The sequence below is a fragment of the Cupressus sempervirens genome, chromosome 7 (genome assembly GCF_028749045.1).
Source record: "Cupressus sempervirens isolate cs-2001-9-10 chromosome 7, ASM2874904v1, whole genome shotgun sequence".
Classification (NCBI taxonomy): domain Eukaryota; kingdom Viridiplantae; phylum Streptophyta; class Pinopsida; order Cupressales; family Cupressaceae; genus Cupressus; species Cupressus sempervirens.
In genome coordinates, this window is record NC_143124.1 from 94,866,797 (window position 1) to 94,872,796 (window position 6,000).

Consider the following 6,000-nt stretch of genomic DNA (forward strand, 5'->3'; position numbering starts at 1 on the left):
TGAAGAAAACACTAACTAAAAATGCTAACAAGTTGAAACAGAAGGTGGACACACCTAGAAGAGATGTTTAGTTTCACATAGGGGATCTTGTGATGGTACATTTAAACAAACAAACATTGTAGAAAGGCATGCCCCACAAGCTACAAATGAGAAGACTAGGCACTTGTAGGATACTTGAAAAGTATGGCACCAATGCTTACAAAGTTGACTTACCAAAAGACATAGGACTCTTAAAGTGGAAGACTTGGTGGCCTATAAAGGACCTATCCAAGATGTTGATCAGAACCTTCATGAGGTCACCCAAGAGGTAGTTGATCTAAAGTTACTCCCTACTCGACCTATGGTATCAGAGAAGGTCCTCGATTCAAGGGTCTATAAGCACACCAGGTAGAAAGACTACTTGGAACATCTAGTCAAATGAGTTGACCATAATGATGCTAAGGCTACTTGGATTAAAGAAATAGTGTCCAAGAATTTGGGAATTGATCCTACCTTACTCAATCCAAGGATGAACTAAACAAAAATTCTTTTGGGGGGAACATGGGGCAGGAGCACCTAAGGAAAGGCAATTCACTTTTGGTTTTGGCTTGTCTAGACTCTACCCAAGTCTTTCTTTCTTGTTTTGACCTTAGTTGGTCTTCAGATTTTGAGGGCAAGTGGATTTGATCATTCAGACCATGGTTGTCCATTTTGGTTTACAGTGTGTTTGGTTCCTAGGTCTTAGGACTAAGACTTTGGGGTTTTGTACCCAAAATGGTGTGCAAAATTGGCATTTTTGATCATTATGATCCTCAAGATGGTTTCACATATAGTTATATAAGGATAAGGTCATAGGTCATCACCTAGGTGAGGAATACTTAAATTTGTAAAAGTTGCCATCACCCTTATTTTTAGGCATGAAAATTTCTTTCTTGTGTATAGACAAGGTGGAGACCTAAAATCTAAAAAATATTTTTGTCATTCCAAAAGGGTATCCATATCTAAAGTTTATTTAGGTTCTTGTTTGGGAAAGATTCAAATTGAAGGCCTAAAACTCAACTAGGAGGGCTAATCCTATTAGGCCTAATTGAACAACTTTGACAGTTTGGATAAGGAAGCTTAGAAAACCACTTGAAAAAAGGTCTAGGAGGGTGGAATGGTGTGTAAACTTCATAGAGAAACCCCTCACTCCTCAAGGATGTCTTGAATGCCAAGTTTGATCAGAATTCAAGATTGGCTAGAAAGCAAGGAGAATGCAATTGGAGAGTTTGAGTACATAATTCAATGGTGTAACTTGGTAGTGAAGTATGGGAGGATAGGAGAGAAATAATCTAGTGGATAGGGAACCAAGGTGAACCCTAGTAGGTGTGATATAAGCCTGGGTAAGTCCTAGAAAAGATTAAGACTAACGATGACTAACTACTCAAGGTTACACGAACATGATGGCAATGAAAAGGATATTGAGATATCTAAAAGGAACAAAAGACTATGGATAATATTACAATAAGAATGACAAGTTTGAATTGAAAGTATACATAGATGTTGATTGGGTAGGAAATGTTGATGATAAAGAGAGTACAAGTGGATGAGCTTTATTTCTAGGAAAGAGACTAGTTTCATGGATAATCAAGAACCATAACTACATTTTTCAATCAATAGCTAAAGCTAAATATGTGGTAGTAGCAGTAAATTGTTCAAACATCATATGGATCAACCAATTGTTGAAAGGAATGAAGGAAGAGATCATTGATCTAGTTGTTATCTATTGTGACAATAATAGTGTTATAAACATATCAAAGAATTTTGTGATGCACATAAAGACAAAGCATATTGCTATTATGTATCATTACTTGAGAGAGTTAGTTATAGAAAAATAAGTGAGATTGGAGCATGTGAATACTAAGGAGCATATAGTTGATATTTTCACTAAGGCATTACCTAAGGATGCACACGAGTATCTAAGAGGTAAATTGGGGGTGATTCCCCTAAACAAGGCTACATAAGATGAAATGGAGCTCCATATCAAATGTGTTGAGCATAATATTTTACAAAGTTGATGCAAACAGTCTTACTTTAGGGTTTTCCTAAAGTAGTAAAGGAAGCAGCACAAAATGCTATATCAGTCATAGACCAAATGATTGATGATAAATTCAGTGTTGTCACAAAATTTTTCACCCTTGTTCAAAGTTTTTACCTAAGGACAACCTTGTAAAATATGGAAACAACCTCCAAGCTATGGGACTTGAACTATGAGGTTGAGTCTCCAGACAAGGTCGACTTCCTTTACTATGAGGATGCACCTACCTACACTTAGAGAGGAAAAGGGAGAAAGAATGCATAGAATCATTAACCTAATCTATCCTAAGGAGGTGATGCACCAAAATAGAGTGCTCAAACCCAATCTTTGTCCATACATGTGCACTTGAACTATTATGACATCAAAGATATACAAATTTAGACTTGTTTAAATCCAACAATCACACGGAGATCAAAAAACCAAAATGAATAACACAAGGAAGAAGAGAGTTCTCTTATATATCATTCATAGGTCAAAAGAGATACTATCAGGAAAATTGCAAATAGCCATAAAACATTAAAGAGGGGCATATAGATCTTGTACAGTCATCAATAGCTGAAGGGGACAAGGTAGAATGGCATTAGGTCCAAAAGAAAAGGGAATTTATAGTGAACTTGCAGAGTAATATCAGAGAGACAGAGAAGAGTCAGCTCTAACAAAGAATTATAACCTTTCTTTTATAGTTCAAGCATAACTAAGATAGCTTCAACTAAAAGTTACTTCACAACCACTATCATTAAGTGCTTAGGGAACAATCAAGACAATCTCAATAATGGATTTGATTCGGTACACTTGCAGAGATGTGAAAATCATGGAAACCCTAACTGGAGTAACCCTAAAGTGATAGAAACAGTGCCAATCAATGCCAAAACCCTCAAAATAGACAATCAGGTAGTGGAAGGAATGCCTCTGCATCATTTCTAGTACAACAATAAATCAAGGGTGGTTGGGATTGATTAGAAGATCAAATCACATGAGAAAACCCTATCTTCTTTCATTCCTAGCTTGACAAATTAGCAAAATCAATAGGTCAACCCAATCAAGCAACCAAAATGAGCCATGTGGACCAACCATGTTATTTCCTTTCACCACCTCGCGAGATCTTCACAAGTTTGACCATCACATTACTCTAACCATGCCATCCTCTCCAACTTAACTGCAACTGCCTCATGAAACCAACCACTTAACTATCATTAACTACTATTGTTACCTTTCAAGTAGGCATGTTGGGACACGTGGTTGTTTCTCACATTGTCTAAATATTGAGCAAGTCCATAATGTGAGAAAGTGACGATCATCAATCACCAAACAATTGACAATCGTGAGAGACCTTCATTATTGTGGCACTTTGCCTTTAAGTTTTTAGGCCCCCTAGACATTCAACATCCACCTCATTGAACACGTAGACCCCTAACGAATCAAATCCCACTGACCAGCTACGCTACTCTGACATATCCATGTTGTTCTGACAAGTCTTACTTTTGTGACCCACCAAGGGGAATGACATCATGAAGTCCACGTGTCATAGTGTTACTTTGTCACATTCCATAAAAACCTTGCAACTTTATAAAGCAACAAAGTGATGACTATAGATCCTCTTTGATCTGACGGTGAAGGCAGAAACTAGGAATATGCAACCCACCCAACTAACCATGTCAGAGACTTGGCCAATGAAATTCTTGTCGTATGCCAACTTTCCTGACACTGATCCACCTCACCCATGAGCCACAAAAGAAAACAAGACCCACATCCCACATGTTAGCAAGGAACTTTCTCACATTATTTAAAGATTGTTCATTTTGGAAATCTGAAAAAGTGCTCGTCGTTGATCTCATAAGATCGGACGATGGAGAAGTTGAACCAACTAATGACTACACTAACCAAGGAAATGGGTCTGTGGAGCTATGTGACAACATGTCATTTTGTCACTATAGCAAAAAAGACTATAGTTTCTGACAGTGACAAAGTGACAACCCTTGATCATCTGCATCAGACGGTAGATGAAACATGGGCCCGTGGAAAGTTTAAAATGTGAAATTACTTAGGAAAAGATATAACCTAAGGTCATAAAAATATTATTTTGCATGCCCTAATGTTTGAATTATACAAATATATGTGACCATTTTCTGATTTTAAATTCAAATGTCTCCATTTTGGTAGGAGGGCAAAATTAGCCAACAATAAGGATATCTACATAATCAAGATGTATGAGATATATTAAGTGTCTTTGGAATTGTTGTCAAATAAGGAGAATATGATAGCTACCATGGAGTAATAAAGAGGGGGAGATTGAGTTACCAAGGGAAAGTATATCAAGGTTACCATATAAAGGGAAAGTATATCAAGTGAACAATGAAGAAAATTCATACATGAAAGAGGGAGCAATAGTATTCAACAAGAGATGTTGCAAAGAAGAACTTGAAAGAGGTGTTGCTAAAATAAGGAAGATGTATATCAAAGAGAGAGTTCATGTGAGCTGCATGGATGAGAATCAGAATGAAACTAAGGATATTAATGAAGATCTAATACTAAACATAGAGGGATATCTCTCAAAGCAATATATGTTTTGGATTGCATGGTAACTAGAGGTGTTGTCATCAATGCCTAAGGGGGAGATTATTGGAAACTATAATTGGAATAATTGTTATGTTGTCATTGATGTCAAACCTAATTGGTAAGATAGTTTTCTATTTGATTTGAATGCTATATCTAGATGATTAATTAAGAGGATTTGAGAAGATGGACATAACAATAGCACCTAGAGGAAATGTTGAGTTATGCGAGGAATTGCAATGGGCACTTCATTAGTTAGACTTTGACAAGATAAAGTGATTATTTAAATCATGCTAAAAGTGAAGAAGATAGTTGTACTAAATCCTTGCAGAAGTAATCAAAGACTGACCAAATGCATAGGCTTGATCAAGCAAAAGAGCAAAAGACTAAGGAACTTGAAGTATATTTCAAGTGATGCGAGTGACGACCAAGTGCCAGTATGGTAGTGTTGGAAGGATTCGATGAATCTAACTAAACCCTAAATATCTACAGTGGTGTTTAAGCGATAAAAGATGAAAATTACCTATTTAAGGAGGCACAAGGGATAACCTAGTGTGGTTGGAGAAGTTGTTGATGCTATTGATTGGTGAATCTAAGTAGGAGTTTGAAAATTTTAAGTGAAGAGGTGAAGTGTGATCACTTGAAGGGTTACCAAGAAGATCAAAGAAAGAGATGACAATGAATGCCAATCAGTGGATCAACATGTGACTTGAACTATGATTTGTATTTGCAAAGTGGATTGTATCAGTCAGATCAAACCTACTATTACTTTCTAACCATTGTAGTAGTATTGAAATCCTTTAATCAAGGTTGACCTAATAGTCATAAATAAATCCTTTAATCAAGGTGGCATTCTAATGGAATGTTCAAAAGTCCTTTAACAATGCCACTCCTAACAGGGTGATTAAATCCTTTAACAAGGTCATATTTAATAGTGTAATTTGTAACCTTTAACAAGGTTAGATCCTAACAGAGCTCACTTTAGAAGAGTGAAATATTAGTGGCATGTTACTGGTTTTTTTTTTCAAATTGGATTTCCATGTTAAATCCTAGTGTCAAGCTTGTGTGGATGTTATTTGTGATTATTTGTTGTTAATTTTTTACATTTTGCAAGTCTTTTATTATTAGGATAGTGGGCTACTAGTTGATATTATTGATAATTTTCTATAGAGGCCGAGATAATGGATGATTAGATCTAAAGTAGTTGAAGTGTTTAATTATTTAGTTGGTACATATGGACCTTGGAAAACTTATTCACCCCCCCCCCCCTCTCAATTATTCTAAAGATTCTAACATGCTTCTATATTTATCTCTAAGAATATCATATATTTATCTGGTATATACATCAAGAAATGATGATCTATAGTGTCATTTGAGTTATTTTAGAAAAT